The sequence below is a fragment of the Microtus pennsylvanicus genome, chromosome 3 (assembly GCF_037038515.1).
Source record: "Microtus pennsylvanicus isolate mMicPen1 chromosome 3, mMicPen1.hap1, whole genome shotgun sequence".
NCBI classification, from domain to species: Eukaryota; Metazoa; Chordata; class Mammalia; order Rodentia; family Cricetidae; genus Microtus; species Microtus pennsylvanicus.
In genome coordinates this window covers 3,551,906-3,569,440 of record NC_134581.1, presented here as the reverse complement: position 1 = coordinate 3,569,440, position 17,535 = coordinate 3,551,906, and the positions used below count along the sequence as shown (strand labels likewise).

General features: G+C 47.0%; 1 long non-coding RNA gene across 1 annotated transcript; it reads right to left on the bottom strand.

Annotated features, from left to right (window-relative positions):
- Positions 1 to 14,572: 14,572 nt before the first annotated feature.
- On the bottom strand, positions 14,573 to 17,330 carry LOC142845441 (uncharacterized). Its single transcript, XR_012909932.1, has 5 exons — positions 17,220 to 17,330; positions 16,895 to 17,015; positions 16,469 to 16,699; positions 15,972 to 16,162; positions 14,573 to 15,692 (listed from the first exon to the last, which is right to left on the bottom strand). It is a non-coding gene; the product is annotated as an uncharacterized LOC142845441 (long non-coding RNA).
- Between the last annotated feature and the right edge of the window lie 205 nt (positions 17,331 to 17,535).

The window sequence follows — 17,535 nt, the reverse complement described above, 5'->3', positions numbered from 1 at the left end:
CCACCCAGGCACCACCCAGGACCAGACCATCCAAGAGAAAATCCCTAATGTTCTAAAGCCCAGCACACAGCAAACACTCATCCCCTTATCCCCTTTCACCAGGAAACCCCTAGATAAATGTCAGCCAATCGGGGGTCCTGAATCTTAGAAATCCCTCTCCCCAACCTCTGTTATGATAAAAACCCCACCCCAACGGAGCTCAAGGCTCTCTGATTGTGCCAATGCGTTGGACACTAGGGGAGTCCGAGCAGCCTTCAGGCAGCCATTTTGTTAAGATCCACCATTTTGAAAATGGTGGTCAAGACTTAGTCATTAAATCCTCTCCACCCCCATGTCTGTGGAAAAAGCAATTGGATCTAGTTCTTTTTTTTTTTTCATTTTGATGAGGCCTTAGAGCAATATTCTGGAAGTCCCCCAAGCAGCATGGACCATATCTTTTCCATTCAGGAAAGAGCCGGCATCCAAATCTGCACATTTAATCTGCCATTCTGTCTCGTTGATGGATTCCACCTATTGTGTACTTGAAATGAAGGGAAGGTTTATGTGAGCACAGAGAGACTGGCAGGCAGCTCAGAGGATAAATCACCTTGGAACTGGAGGGATTTCTGCCGTGGAGGTAACAAGCAACCACAATCTGCTTTGGTGCCCAGCCCAGAAAGTGGGGTTGAGACACCGGCCATGTGCTCGGTTCCACATTGTTCGCTGCTCAGCACTGTGGACACCCTTCCTGCTGGCCAACACGGGAGAGGCAGCTGCTCACGGTGGCACACCAGGGCCCAGGCTGTCAGAGAGCTTCTTTAGGAAGGACTTAGATAAGAGAGGGGAGGCTGCCAGCAGGGTGGGGAGAGGGAGGCAGTTACTGCTGAATGCAGAAACCCAGACAATGAAGTAGGTGGGAGAAGGGACCATATTGCCTCCATTGGCCTTCCCAGAGTTAAACAGGTGACAGGCCTCTGTGTTGGGCTTTCTGCACCAGCCCCCCCCCCCCCCCTGCCCAGGCTCCCAGCCAAGGAGGAAAGGTAATGAAAAGAGTGCCTACCTCCCATGGCATTAGGGTGTGCTACAGTGTGGTTAGCCTGCCAATCACACACAGTGGCAAGGCAAGATGGGTCTCTCTGCCCCAAGGAAGGGCAGGGTCCTTGCAGGCTGGTAATTCACAATCTAATTCTGTCTGGGCCACTAGCTAGGTGTGTGAGCCTGAATAGGTAGCTGTTTTGTTTTGGTCAATTTGACAAAAACCTAGCTAGACACACCTGAGATGAAGGACTCTCTTGAGGAAGGGCCACTCACCATTAGACTGGCCTGTGGGCATATCTACTTGCTGTTTCCTTGACTACTGATTGAAGTAGCTGGGCCCCTGACTACTGATTGAAGATGTGGGCAAACCAATCCCTAGTGGGCTGTATAGGAAAGGTAGTCGAATGAGCCATGGCGAGAAACCAGTAAGCAGAGGTCCCTCATGGCCTCGGCTTCAGTTCCCACCTGCAGCTTCCTGCCTTGGCTTCCCTCCATGGGGAATGGTAAGCCGTGAGGCATTCTCTCCCAAACTGCTTTTGATCCCGGTGTTTATCAGAGCAGAAGAGAAGAAGCTGGACGAGGTGAGCTCTCTACATTGTCACTTTTACCAGGGCATATAGCAAAAACACCCAGCAAGATCCTGCCAAGGAAGGAGGGCTTTATTCATGCTCACAGTTCCCGTGAGAAGAAAGTAGCTGGTCATCTTCCCCACCATGGGCTCAAGCTTCGGGGCCAGGAATTTCTAACTCAAGGCCACTGAAATTCAAGCTACACAAATAACAAATAATAACACAATTTTAGAACAGCTCGGGAAGTGGTAGCACACACCTTTAATCCTAACACTCAGGAAGCAGAGGCGGGGGATCTCAGTGAGTTCAAAGCCAGCTTGGGATACAAAGTTAATTCCCGGACATCCAGCGTACTTACACAGAAAAACCCCATCTAGAAAAACCAACCAACAAATAAATAAATAAATTGTTGGAAACATCCATCTGTGTTTTGAACACACAGAGTGGAGTCTGATTTTACTGGCGTCTAGAGTACACAAGGATGATGCGCCACGTGAATATCATTTAAATTAAATTTTAAACACCAAAATTCATTGAAATAAACTCTTAGGAATTGTATATTTTTCAGCATTATGTACATTCTAGATTTTACTTAAAAACAAAAACGTCTGACTTAGGAGATGGTTATTACTTTTTCATAACTAATAGCTGCTTTAACTCCATAGCTTACCGATCCACATCATTATTAAATATTTTATTTAAACTCAGGCTGTTTACAGATAATTATACAATGCAACAAGACAGAGGGGAGTTTGTCATTAAAAAATGATGGCATTTGCAATAACATCATTGAATACTTTAAATTTTAATGTCATGTGTTACAATAGTAGCCAATAAAACAAAAACTACAATAATCTATTTCAATCAGTCATTGCATAAATATGTGTATTAATTGCTTCATTTTTACATTATTGAAACAAAGCCCTCATTTTATTAAGAAGAGCAAAAGTGTAAAATATTAATATGAATTGCATTTGATAAAATAACACTGATTGAAACATCCTAAAACTTAAAAATAAAACCAACTTTAAAAAAAGCCTAGAGCCAGGCGTGGCAGGATGCGCCTGCAATCCTAGCACTCAGGAGGCTAAAGCAGAAAAACTGCAGCTTGGGCAACTTAGGAGAATTGCCTCAAAAAATGAACAAATGAGAAATCAGATTTAGCACTTATGAATATTATGGGTTGGCCTATATAATAGGGTTTATTTATTTAAAACTCTGTGGCTTTATGGCTAGACATGGTGGTGCACACCTTTAATCTCAGCACTGGGTTGGGGGGAGAAACAGGTAAATCTCTAAGCTCGAGGCCATCCTGGTGTATATAGTGGGGTCTAGGACAACCAGAACTACATAAGAGGGCTGGAGAGATGGCTCAGTGGTTAAGAGCATCGCCTGCTCTTCCAAAGGTCCTGAGTTCAATTCCCAGCAACCACATGGTGGCTCACAACCATCTGTAATGAGGTCTGGTGCCCTCTTCTGGCCTGGAGACATACACACAAACAGAACATTGTATACATAATAAATAAATAAATATTTTAAAAAAAAGAACTACATAAGAGACCCTGTCTCAAAAACAACAACAAAACAAGGCTCTGGAGAGATGGCTCACTGCTTAAGAGCACTGGCTGCTCTTCCAGAGGACCCTGGTTCAGTTCCTAGCACCCACAAGGCAGCTCACAGTTGTCTGTAACTCCAGTTCCAAGGAATCTGATACCCTCACACAGACAAACATGCAGGCAAAACACCAATGAACATAAAATAAAATAAAAATAAGTTATTAAACAAAACAAAAACTATCTCTACTTTATCAAAAAATGTCAGAAATAAAAGTATTCAAGGACTTAGATCCTAGAGGGATACATCTGGCAGCCTAGATTTTGCAATGATATTTGTAAGTAGAGGGATAAAAATAACCCAGAAAGAAAATATCACTTATCAGCATGACACAGCCCTACAGGGAAGTGCCGTTCCTCCACAGTGATGGGAGAAGAGAAAGGACACACATGTTCTTGACTTCATCTCTCAGGCAGCTGGACCACCTGTCCCCAGAAGGGGAGAATGTGGGAAAAATGAACAAGGACACAAGGGAGGGGACCTGTGCTTCCGGGGTGCTGCCAATCATAGTGAACTGATTGCTGGTGTCAGTCACTTTCTTGAATGAAGAAGAGGCAAACAGAAGGAGGGATTAGAGATTACTCAGAAGTTAAGGGCACGTACTGCGCTTGCAGAGGACCTGAGTTCAGTTCCCAGTTCCCACGCTGAATGACACTAAAAAGAAATCCCACACTAGCTCAGAATTGAGCATAATAAAGGGTTATTTATTTAGGGGTAGACTCACAGACCACAAGCCTCTACACGAATGGGGAACAAGAACCTAATCACACCACCCAAAGAGAGAGTGAGCATGTGCTTTACATAGGCAGTTATAGTATAAGAGGCCACACCCAAGTGGGCGGGTAACGTAAAGGCTACTGGCTGTAGGAATTCCTACAGCACCTCCCCCTTTTGTTTAAATAAGAAATTTCCAAGCCTAATACAAAATTATATTCAATAAGAACTAATATCAAAAGAAGAACAAATATCAGGTATAAAAATTATGATTACAACAAACATAAGTAATATCAAGCTAGAAACATGATAAATGTTTCAATAATTATCCTATCCTAAGGAGTTTAAGTCTTGTATTATAAATAACTTGGCCAAGTCATGAGAGGAAAGTAACTACAACTATCTAGTCTTCAACCACACTGAAGACCTGAGAAAGGAAATATTACTTGAGTAAGCAGGAAGTACAATCAAGTGAGTGTGTTATGGAATATTAGTTTAGGATGTGCTACATTTCTTTATGGCGTGGAACACTTGTTTAATGATGCAGAGTTGCATTCTTTTATGTTGCATTTGTTAACTCTGTGAATCTGTGATACTTTTCCTGCCTAAAACACCCAATTGGTCTAATAAAGAATTACATGGCCAATAGCTAAGCAGGAGAGGGATAGGTGGGGTTGCCAGGCAGAAAGAATAAATAGGAGAAGAAATTTAGGGAAGGAAGCAAGAGTGAGAAAAAGAGAAGAGGAGGATGCCAGGGGTCAGCCACATAGCCACACAGCCACACAGCCAGCTATGAAATAAGGAGGAAAGAAAAGTATATAGAACAAAGAAAGATTAAAAATCCTAGATATAAAATGTAAAGAGAAATGGGATAATTTAAGTTAGAAAGCTGGCTAGAAACAAGCCAAGCTAAGGCTGGACATTAGTACATAGGAATAAGTCTCTGTGTATTTAATTGAGAATTGGGTGGTGGGACCCCCCCACAAAAAATATAAAAAAACAACAACTACAGGGGTGACCTTATTTTTATCCCTTCTGAGGGGCAGTTCTTGGAACAAGTCTTCTGTGGTTACTGCAAAGAAAATGAACCTTTGTGCAGAACATGGAAGGAAGACAACAACACTGCTAACTCAGTAACTCACCCTGCGTCACACGGCAATGTCATGGCCTGGAGTCCCTGATTCTGGTCTCCAGTTTTGATATTAACAAATCATGTAATCTTTGGGCAAAAAATTTCTTCAGCTCCCCATAACGCATGACACTTCCAAGAACCTCACCCTTCTCACTTGGTTATTAAAAGGGGTTACATCTGAAACATTCTTCTTGAGGAGGCAAACTAAAGAACTTTCTAGGGCTACTGGACTGGTTGACATGTTTTGATGTTTTCAACCCACTGGGTATTGCTGGGGTTGGTAATTTGGGGTTGATGGGAGGTGAATTTTTCTGACTAGAGTTTTACATCTACTGGTTATGAAGAGTCTGTTTAGGCTGGGTAGCCCGTGTTTAAGATGGGTAGCCCATGTTTAGGCTGGGTGGCCCATGGCACAGAACCTTTGAGGTATTAAAAGACCAGAATTCTAAGTTACAGGAAAAGTAAATGCAACACCTAGGTGTGGCCAGCACTGGGATTCTCTAGTCTTAGAACTGTGTTCTCTGAGGATAGACTTGTTCTCTTGGGGAGGGGAGGCATCTGGGACCAGGCTCAGAAGGGAGGGGTCATAAATTGACTGGGAACCAGGAGTTCAGAGCTCCCAGCTTGCTCTACTCTGCCCTTTAAGCTCTGCCAGCCTGCCCTGTTGTGAGCTCAGGAAGAACTTAGCACCCCGTGTGACATCTGAGCTTACTTCGTCCTGCCTTCGGTGCCTGCATCATGGGTGGAGCATCTGGCTACAGCCCTCAGCTCTTCCCTGCTCTGCCTGGATCACAGGTGGCAGCTGTGCATGCTGCATTTCCTGGGCCTCCTGCCCTGCCCAACTTTTGCTTAGGCCAACGGAGGGCAAGGCAGACGGATCCCTGGGACGAGGTGGGGAGTTCTGCCTTTGCCTCTGTCTACTCGGCTCTCTGGCAGTGGCTGCGCCTTGTTGGTCAATCAAGTTCTATGTCCCTCACCTTTGCTCATCCAGCCCTAACCATTGCCAATCGTGGGGTCCCTTGCCAGCTCCTGTATGCCAGCTCAGCATTTCTACAGCACCCCGGTCCCTGCCACAAACAGCCAACATGGATTCTTCTCCCTGTCTGAATTTTTCACGCCTTTTGGACCCTTTTTGTTACCAAGACAGATTGAGCTACTTACTCTATAGTCCCCAAAGGGCTCAAATGACTGTACACTTGTTACCAAGACGTCCTTCCCTTGGGCCTGAGCAGCCCAAGTGGGATTGAACTTCGGATTCCTAGAGAGGAGACTCTCACCAATCAAGCAGTGCCCCGGAGTTTGTGCCCAAGGTCGTTTGAAGCCGATTCACATTTATCTTACTGACTTTGGAGCGCGGCACTTGCACGAAAGGTCAGCAATCATCTTAATCAAACAGTATCCCTCGCACGGCTGGGCCGCGGCCTCCGTAAGGATTTCCTACACAACTCATTTTGTCTCCTCTTGGAGGACAGTGATATTGGCCACAGGCTGTTTCAATAGAGCTTGAAATTGTCCCGGCGGCTGTTTACTCTTCTCCAGAGTGGCGCTGGGCTCCGAGCCGTGTTGATCTAACACCACCGTGTCTTTCATTAAGTAAGCCCTCACACTTCCAAAGTGTGCTGTAAGCTCAGTAAATATTTTATTAGCCTTTGTAATTAGCCACTTCCTCTCACAGCACTGCTGGGAAGTGGGTCAGTGTGGCGGCGTCCTTTTGCCTTCCAGAGATGGGACATGGCCTTGAACCTGAGGGCAGCAGACACAGTTCCTTCCTGGGATAGGCAGGAGTGAAGCTAGCTGGAGCTGATGGGAAATTTAAAGTCCAGGGATAGATCACTAAGGATAACTGTCCTTGCCCAGTGGGATAGGGACCACTTCTGCCTGGGGCTGTGTTGAGCATTGGTTGGGGAGGGGGAGAAAGGTCAGGACATGTGGATAGCACATGGAAGCTTCCAGAACATGGACATTCTGTAACAACAATTTCATCTGTTTTCCCTTCCTTTGCCCGCCTAGTGCGCCAACCCTTGATTCCCTCACTCTTGGAGAGGACAAGAACAAAGCTAGCAGCAGTATTTCAAGGGGTGAGGTCCGGCAGTGAAAGCTGTAAGAGCCCTCACATTGTGGGAGCTTCCCCGTGGACACACGCATGGTGGTTTTAATGAGAATGGCCCTGTAGGCTCATATGCTTGCATGATTAGTTCCCAGCTTAGGAGCTATCAGGGAAGGGTTAGGAGGCCCGGCCTTGAGGGAGTAGATGTGGCCTTGTTGGAGGAAGTTTGTCACTGGGGGTGGGCTTTGAAGTTTAAAAGCCCAAGTCAGGCCCAGTGTCATTCTCTCTCTTGGCCTGTGGATCAGGATGCAGCTCTCAGGACTGCTCCAGTGGCATACACACCACCATGCCCCCCCCACCAGCATGGTGATAATGAACTGAGTCTCCGAAACTGTAAGCAAGCCCCCAATTAAATGCTTTCTTTACAAGAGTTGCCTTTGTCATGCAACAGAACAGTGACTAAGACAACATGTATGCTGATATTTTGAAACGTGTGCATGTCTGTTCACGTGAGTACGTGCGTGCACATGCGTGCATGTGATGATCAGAGGTCTTAGGAGCCATCCACCTTGCTCTTTGAGACAGGCGCTTTCGCTGAGACCCAGGGCTCACTGCTCAGACTAGACTGTCTGGCTAGCAGGCTCCAAGGATCCTCCCATTTTAGCTCCAAGCCCACATCACGGGTCCAGTTCTGGGGTTACAACTGAACGCCATGCAGCAAGGACTCTGCTGACTGGGCTGTCCCCCTGCAGGGCCCACAGGTCTGCCCCTCCTCCCTCCCTGGGCTCGTAGTGAGAAAAGCTTGCAGTTTCTGGCAAAACATCTTGTTGCAGTTTCCGGCAAAAACATCCTGTTTGTACCTGTGCTCCTTCTGCGCCCCTGGTGGTTAGCTATAGGGCCTGCTAATTTCTCACCTGTCTGGGGGAATTTCCATTGTGCAGCAGCTAGGTATATAAGGTTTTTTTTTTTAACCTTGAATAAATGGCATTTGGCATTCTATCTTTACAGATGATCCACGTCTCTTGTGTTCCTTTAATCTCCAAGCCCTCGCCCGGCTGGCGAACGGTACCATAGAGAGTAGCGCAGGCGTTGCATCCCGCCAGCACTGCATGTTAATTTCGGAGCATGTTTTTCAGGGTGGGATAAAGTCATATAGCGCTACCACACCAGCGGACTGCGGTGATGTCGAGACCTTTCCACTGTGGGATGTCTCTAGCTCCTGAATGACATCGGATGATGAGAGAGCGAGACAGAAACCTGCTGTTGCTGAGATTCGAACATTATCCATTTGCTCTGCTGTGTCTCACAGCCACAGCCTGCCATTGCTCATAGCCTGTCATGAACAACACCACTCTTCATTCCATGGCTCAGTCTTGAGTTCAGTTTGGGGGTCATCCCTTATCTTTCTTGGTTTTCCACTGCTTGCTTTTCCTGGTGCGTGTCGGGAAGAACAGAATCAACACTTAGTCACTCTTGGCTTTTAAGAATGTTTGTCTCTCGTGAACTTTATGTGGATGCACATTTGTTTACTTAGAGTCTCTTGTCTTGTTTTTAAAGGCATCTCATTTGTGATTCTTGGATTAAGTGGCGTCCTAGTTTCTGGAATTTCAGTGATAAACACCGCAACCAAAAGCAACCAGGGGAGGGAAAGGGTGATTTGGCCTTCACGTGCAGGTCACAGTTTGTCACACAGTGTCAGGGCAGGAGCCTAAGATGGAGCTTAAAGCAGAGACCTGAAGGAGCCGTGCTCACTTGGTGGCTCAGGCTCGCGCGTGCTGTGCGGTTTCTTACCCTGTCGGGCACCACCTGCTCAGGGAACGGTGTCACCCATAGTGGGCTGGGCCCCTCCCACATCCCAATGGCTATCAAGACAGTTCCTTATAGATGTGTCCACAGTCCAAACTCCTGCAGACACTTTTTTCAGGTGATTAGGCAGTGTCAAGTTGACAGTTCACACTAACTATGAAAAGCGGCACATCTGTTTCCAGTTTTCTTTCTCTTTTCTGGTTTTTATTTATTAGACTCACTGTTTCTGGCTTATTTATTTATTTTTTTGTATAATGCAGCCTGATGGTACAAGTTCCTTCTCTCATAGCTGTGACCTGAGGAAAGCACCTTAGGGAAGGGAGGGTTTGTTTTGGCTCAGAGTATGCAGGGGCAGTCTGTCTGGGGGAGGTGGCAGGAGCGCGGCGGCGTCACATTGCTTCTGCCCTCAGGAAGCACAGAGGGGCAAAGGCTGAGCTCAGCTCACTTTCTCCTTTTTGTGCAGTCTGTGATCCTCCCCGCCCCCTCATGCATGTGCGCATCCCCATCTCGTCCCTTAAACTAGTGATTTAGAATGTTGTGACCCTATTCGTTAGGCTGGGCATCTTAGAAGGGGTCTCTGCATGATGTTATGTTTGGTTCCTTTTACAAACTCGATTCATTCGCCTTTCTCAAATATTTGTAAGCAGATATTCAATGTATTTGGTTTTCTACTTAAATGCTCATTTTTCTGTGTTAAAATTTTCCTAAGAACCAATGGTTTTCACTGTTTAAAATATTAAACTTATGATAATGTTAAATCTAAGCTTATCTCAAGCTGGGAGTGGCGTCGTATGCCTGTAATTCCAGGACACGGGAAGCTGAGGCCGGAGGATTTCCATGAGTATAAGCCAAACCTGGGCTACATAGTGAGCTTCAGATCCTGTCTCAAAGAAACACAGCTAATTCATTAATTAAAAGTAGTTATTTCAAATATTATAATTCTACCTAGAATTGTAAATATCAATCAAATGGTAAATCCTTTTAAAAGATTTTAACACTGCACTCATATGTGCATATGTGTGTGGTGTGAGTGTGTGTGTGAGTGTGTAGGTGCCAGTGGAGGTGGAGAGAGGGCATCAGATCCTCTGGAGATGAGTGGGAGAGGCTGGGCAGGGGAACTAGTCACTGGGCATGCGTGTCTTTTTAGTACATGCAGCGCAGGAGAGTTACCCCTGAAAACATGCCTGCTGCTAGGTCCTACCGACAGAGTCCGGCTTCTCTTCAGGTTAGGGGGTTGTCCAGGCCCTCTCTTCTCTCATCCTCTGTCCCCAACTCCCAGCCAGGTGGCGGGATCAACGCTGCAGAAAATCATGGCCGTGGAATGTAAGAGTGGGAAATGAACTTCAAAACCTAAACCTGGAAGGAGAGGTGAGCCAGGCATGATGGCCTAGGTCTATAATCCCAGCGCGGGGGCAGAGGCAGGAGGATTGCTTCAGGCTCAAAGTTGGTCAGATCTACAGAGTGAGATTGTGCCCACCTCTCATCCCCTAAGAAGTCAGAGGACGATAGAGAATGACACGGTTTGCTGACATCTGGTTTCCATATGCACATGCAGGCACATATATGTGCATCACCCACACACATGCTCGAGCACATACACACGAATACCCGTGTGCACATGCACACATGCAAAAGATCAGTGCAAGGAAGAGAAAGGCGGAACCGATGGCTCCAGCTCGCCCCTCTGCTGTTTGCGCTCCAGTGACACCAAATCTTGTCCTGTAACCCCAAGGCCAGTTTGTCAGTCACCAGATCAGCTGTGAGGCATGCCACACAAAGATGCTGGTGGGTCCTGGACTAACCTGCTCCAGGGAGTAGGTGTAAGACCACTGCCCACGGCATGCATGGCACGAGAATGGGTTTTAATTTATAGCTTCAGTAATAAAATCTGCTCCGAGACTCAGCTCCTGGCCTCTAACACAGAACAAACATGTAAATGCGGGCAGCACACGCCTGTGCGGAACCTCACCTCATAGTTTAGCAATTAGAGGGGCTTTGTCCACTGTGTGTTTAAAGATCTGCTTATGTTGTCCAAGGTAGTCCACGCTCTTTAATCTCAGAGAGTAAACAAGACTGTCTTTAAGGGTGTTGTGTGTGTATGTGCTTCTTCTCTGTTTTAAACTGAAGAGAAGAGAGGAGGAGAGAGGAAGGGAGGGGAAATGAAGGGAGGGAGAGAGGAGATGTTCAAGGCTAGACCCCTGGGCCCAATGCCGCTGAACAGCTGCCGACTCTGGTTGGCCCTTCCAGCGGAATTTTCAGTCTACAGGGGCAGCTTCCCAATTCAGAGATTGAAAACAGCACAGCCCCTTGAAGTCCACTGTGCGTTTCGTTTGTGGTTTGAGAATTCCCTAAGGGCAGGGCTCAAATATGATCCTGCACCCCCCACCAAGTACAGCTCAGCCTGTAGGGTCTCTGCAAATACTTGGGAACAGGCTGCTCAGCAGACTGTGCCCAGAAGACAGCAGCAAACCTCAGCACAGCCCACAGGCTCTCCTCTCCTCAGAAATACCACCCTCTGACTCAAGTCTCAAGCCGTTCCTCCCTTCCAGGCCTCACCAGTGGTGGTTTCTCTCCTGTTTGGTACGGTCCTTCCTTGCATTCAGTCTCTTGGCTCAAGATCCCCCTCACAGGAGCTTTCTGGACCTCCTTCCTGCTTCCCATGTTTGTTTTCCTGCTACCGGTAGCTTGGCAGAGAGCTCCAGAAGGCATGGACTTGCACTTAGTTCTTTATTTGTTTAAGGTCTGTTTTCCCCAACAGTCTCTTTAAAGGGACAGAGCGTGCTCATTCACTTCTGTAAAGCCTTGCACAGGACAGTCAGGGCTGGGCTGAGTTCAAGAGAACCAGGTGAAATAAATACCAACTGATTCTTACTTCCAGTTCAAGACTGCAAAAGGTGCTGTGTCCATGAGCCACCGTTATTCAGGGATAGCCACAAGCCCCTGGATTTGGTGGTTGTTTATTAAAGTGTGGCTTGCCGGGGGGCCGGAGGAGATGCACACCATCTGAACACCGGCACGGCCATCAACGGTTCCTGGGCTTGGAAGTGAGGTGCCGCTGGTGGGATGGGCATACCTGTTGGTTGCTGGAGATTTGTGTTTTCACTCTGAAGACTGCCCAAAGAGTGGACCAAAGAGTTTTCTGACGGACTCAGAGGAGACAGATGGACACAGAGAAGAAGGGGGAGGGCTAAAAAGATGAGCAGTCTTCTTGATCCAGGAAGTAGAGAAGAGGGTGAAGTGAGCATTGCTCTGCTGCTCCATGGAGCAATCAAGTTCATTCCCTAAAATTTGACTCTCGAGCTTTATTGAATAATAAAACATTAAAAGATGCCCCGATGCCTGTTCCCACTTGGGGAAGCTAAATCACCACATCCCTCCTTTTAGTTTTGATTCTGAAGAAATTGTTTTTATCTGTGATGGGGGATTTCCTCAAACGCTGATCACGTCTGACCAGGAGTCCAGTCTCTTGCTCTTTGTGTGTGTGTGTGTGTGTGTGTGTGTGTGTGTGTGTGTGTGTGGTGTGCCATTGCTAAGCAGCAGTTTGCTGAACTTTGGACTTCCATGGAATCTAAACATTCCAAACCTGTTTGAGGACCTGGCAGCACAAAGCAAGCATTTCATCTGTGGCCCTCGTTCTTGCTCAAGATAGGAAAATAGCACTACCTGCCACTTCCTGTTCCTCAACCAGGAGAGAAGACAGGACAGACAGACACAGGGCATGGAGGCTCCTACGCCAGAGCTCTTGGGGTGATTTCAGGTGATTTTTCTGTTCTCACTTTCTTCTATGCTCCTAATAAGTTTGGATGATCAAAAACAAAAGCAAAAATCCCCAAAGCAAAACAAACAACAGCAAAATCCCAGCCCAACCTATCCCCACTTTTTCTTCCTTTCTTCCCTTTTGCCTGGCAGGTATCTTGGTCACTTTGCTTTTGCTGTGACCAAAGGTAACTCAAGGAAGAGAGGGTATATTTGGGTGTATGGCTTCAGAGGGATGGGAGTCCATAACAACTGAAGGCCCAGTGCTAGGGGCTGGAACAGGAAACAGAGATCACTTTCAACAGCAAGCAAGCTTGAAGCAGAGAGCATGCACTGGAAGTGGGGTGAGGCTGTGGGCTCTCAAAGCCTACCCTAATGACGTACTTCCTCCAGCAAGAGCACACCAGCTCCTCCGACAGCTCTACCAGTTGTGGGCCAAGAGTTCAAATATCCGAGCCTGCGGGAGCAGACACTTCTCACTCGAACCATCACAAGAAGGACAAACTCGGGCCTCCTGCATGCTGGGGAAGAACCAGGTCCTTTTGTAGTCTTAAAGCTTGAGACAAGATCTCAAGCAATTTGCTTAGGTGAGCCTGAAACTCTCCCTAGACCCTGTCTCAGTCTCTCTGGCCACTGGGATTATGGCCTGCACCACCAGACTTGACCAAACCAATAATTTGGAAATAGTTATAGGACTGTACACCCATTCCCCATCTCCACCAGGGCCCGGCTGTAAGGGTAAGACCGAGAGAGCAACTCTGGTTCAGCACGTGTAGTTCCGTGTCTTCTGGTTCAGCATGTGTAGTTCCGTGTCTTCTGGTTCAGCACGTGTAGTTCCGTGTCTTCTGGTTCAGCATGTGTAGTTCCGTGTCTTCTGGTTCAGCACGTGTAGTTCCGTGTCTTCTGGTTCAGCATGTGTAGTTCCGTGTCTTCTGGTTCAGCATGTGTAGTTCCGTGTCTTCTGGTTCAGCATGTGTAGTTCCGTGTCTTCTGGTTCAGCATGTGTAGTTCAATGTCTTCTGGTTCAGCATGTGTAGTTCCATGTCTTCTGGTTCAGCATGTGTAGTTAGTTCCATGTCTTCTGGTTCAGCATGTGTAGTTCCATGTCTTCTGGTTCAGCACGTGTAGTTCCATGTCTTCTGGTTCAGCATGTGTAGTTCCGTGTCTTCTGGTTCAGCATGTGTAGTTCCGTGTCTTCTGGTTCAGCATGTGTAGTTCCGTGTCTTCTGGTTCAGCACGTGTAGTTCCATGTCTTCTGGTTCAGCATGTGTAGTTCCGTGTCTTCTGGTTCAGCACGTGTAGTTCCATGTCTTCTGGTTCAGCACGTGTAGTTCCATGTCTTCTGGTTCAGCACGTGTAGTTCCGTGTCTTCTGGTTCAGCATGTGTAGTTCCGTGTCTTCTGGTTCAGCACGTGTAGTTCCATGTCTTCTGGTTCAGCATGTGTAGTTAGTTCCGTGTCTTCTGGTTCAGCATGTGTAGTTCCATGTCTTCTGGTTCAGCATGTGTAGTTAGTTCCGTGTCTTCTGGTTCAGCATGTGTAGTTCCATGTCTTCTGGTTCAGCACGTGTAGTTCCATGTCTTCTGGTTCAGCATGTGTAGTTCCATGTCTTCTGGTTCAGCATGTGTAGTTCCATGTCTTCTGGTTCAGCATGTGTAGTTCCGTGTCTTCTGGTTCAGCATGTGTACTTCCATGTCTTTCTGTCATGTGCTGGCCCCGGGGTCCACTCTGCAGTCTGTTTCTGGAGTCACAGTCCTTTGCTGCCCCACCCCCAGCTCTGAAAGCTGCTTCCTTCTGTGTTTAGTCCGCTAAAGATTGGTGTGTTAATGAAATCAAACAGCCCACAGAGCTCTGAGACTGGCTTTCTTCACCCACCACGATGCTCTTGAGTGAGTCACTATATGGGCTGTTGTGAGAATTAGTATTTGATTTCTTTTTATTGGGTGAGATTGCAGTTGACAAACGGCTGCTGCCTGTTTACTCTTCCATGGCGAGGCACTTGGTTTGCTTCTCATTTGGAGCCTTTACAGATACATCTGCTATGATCATATGAACTCTGTATTGCTGAGATTTTGATTTCTCTGGAAATGAAATTTCTGAGCCACATGGCAAAGTGTGTTTGGTTTTTGATGATGGTGCCAAATCATTTTCCAGAGGGATGGTGCCGATTTACATCTCCACAAATAATGTATAAGCACTATTTTTCCAAATAGCCAAATCTTTGATAGCATTTGGTATTTTTACCACCTTTTATTTGAGCTGTTTTAATGTCTATAGAGCAAAACTCATGTCCTAGCAAGGGCTTGGGGCTCATTTGTAACTAAAGGTACATGAGGAGCTCTTAAAAAAAATGACTGTTCTCTCTGAGAACAAACCCCATGTTCTCAACTATACAACCAATTGACTCCATGTATTAAATAACATTTGCCTGATACTTGGAAATAATCATTTCTTTAAAAAGGTGTGTGTGTGTGTGTATGTGTGTGTGTGTGTGTGTGTGCAGTACCCACAGAGGCCAGAAGAGGGAATCAGATACCCTGGGACCAAGTTACAGGTAGTTGTGAGCCATCTGATGTGGGTTCTGGGAACTGAACCCAGGTCTTCTACAAGAGCAGCAAGGCTCTTAACTGCTGAGCCGTCTCTCCAGTCCCAAAATTTAAAGATGAAATTAGGAATGTCTTTAAATATCTGGGTAGGAGTTAACCACATTTTGCCAAATACACAAGTTTCTTTTCTTCTTAGAATATTTTTCCCCTACAAACTTAAGAATTTTGAAGTTACCACTTGGATGAAAAGGATCTCTTCTCAAATACATATTTTTTTCTTCCTAAATCATTCTGACACTATCTTGAACAGGTTATCTTGAGAATAAAGACATAAACATTTTATCTATTAACTTTTGATTTCAAAGTATAAAAGCCCCATTGCTTTCTTATTGTAATGCACGTTCACGAAGGTAAAGTGTCCACGCGGTTTCAGAGCCGCGCACAGCCTCCTCCATTATTCCAGTTTTTTCTTGGCTGTTGACCCTCTTAGCCCTGTGTTCCCGGAGAACAAAACAACCCCTATTAACCAGGGGATGAGCAACATGCAGCTTCCCTTGAGTCAAACCATCCCGACTCACAAGCTGAGCAAGTCCCTCTGCCAGCTTTACCTCCACCCCTACCCCTTCCCTACCCCTCCCTGCTCCTGCCCTCCCCCCACCTGACCCTGGATTTTTTTCTGTTACTCTTTGCACAGCTTGACTTAGTGACAACTGTTTCCTGTGGGTCCAGAGGTTTCCAAAACCATTAAAAGCAAACAAACAAACAAACCGCCTCTCCTCTGGTTCAGGTATGAATGGCAGCTCCAAAATGCTCAAGATGGTCCTTTGAGGAAGCTGAGGGGGACCACAGACACCCTTCATCTTCATTCCGTCAGTCAAGGGGAAGTATGGCCAGAGTTCTGTCCGGCTTCCTCAGAATCAGAGCGGAAAAGGAACGTGGCCAGGCGGTCTCTGGGGAGGTCTCTGAACACAGGGAAAGGAGAAAGGTGACTGCCTGTGGCATCGAGGTAGCTGCTATAGACAACAGGGCTCAATCTTTGGCAGCTATTGCCTTCTAGAATATTCTATCCAGAGAACGGGAGGCAGGGTATCTGTTTCCTGGCTCTTACTGTCCAATGACTGAAGAGGCTGCTGTGGAGTTCCCCTGTACTATACAATCTAACTAACTCTAAGTCTGTTGACCTAGCTTCAGAATGGGGGGCACACTGCAATCAGGGACGGGCTTCTCTTGTGTCTGAGAAGCAGGTTGACACATGAACCCACACTGACCTTTGCTGCTAGAGTTGTAACCAAAATCAAAGGTGAGTGACTATGTCACAGGTGCCCAAAATTTCTGGCCAACAATCCCTTCTGAGCCCTCTGTCCCTTGCTGTGCCTGGAGTGGCGATCTCTGGCAGATGGATCATCTCTTCATTGCAGCCTCAGCCACGGGATGGATCCTTAGGGAAAGAACCAGTCTCCATCTTCCTGATGGCCTGTTGGCCTGTCCACACCCTGCCTCTGCAGAGACACCTGTGTTTGAGGGGCACTTTGTAGCCTCAAATGACCCCCAAAGAAGGCTTCTGTTCCAGAGAACGTTATAGCTGGGGCTGCAGAGATGGCTTTGAGGGTCAGAATGTTTGCTTGGCAAGCGTGAGACCCTGAATTCCCATCCCTACCACCCACATAAAAAGCCAGGCCAGGTCGCACACTCACCCATAATGCCACGGCTGTTGATGCAGAGAAAGGAAGATCACTGGGGCTCTCTCTAGACTCGGTGAGAGACTGCTTCAAGGGAATAAATTGGAGGGTGACAGAGAAGGACACCACTTCTGACCTACACAGAGAGACAGACAGACAGACAGACAGACAGACAGACAGACACTGCAGTTGACTACCATGGATGGTGGCAAAGGGTCACCTCACCTTGCTTGGAATGTCTTTTCTCTGGGTCTCACCTGGCTCACATTCCCACAATCCAGTTCAACGCCCCCCCCCCGGGTTCCTGCTGCCCATAAACGTGCCCTGCTTGCCCTTTCACCTGCTTATGCCGTCCTGTGCGACCTGGGGACTCGCATGGCACCAGCAGCTGTTCGTAGAAACAAAGGAGGGAGGTGAAGGGGAAGAGGGGCAGGGAAGGTGGTTGCCGGGAGATGAAGCAATTTGCTTGTTTCACAACTGCCGAAGAAAGTCACCTGACACACACCGGGAATTCCCAGACCAACCTTGCACCAAGAAAGATTCTTAACCCAATCTGTTTCGAAACTCCCTACTTACTTAGGTACTTTGCCTTTTATTACTGTGTAAGATGTTCCAAGGGTCAGTGACTCAGACCACCCGGTGACTTGGCTGTGGTT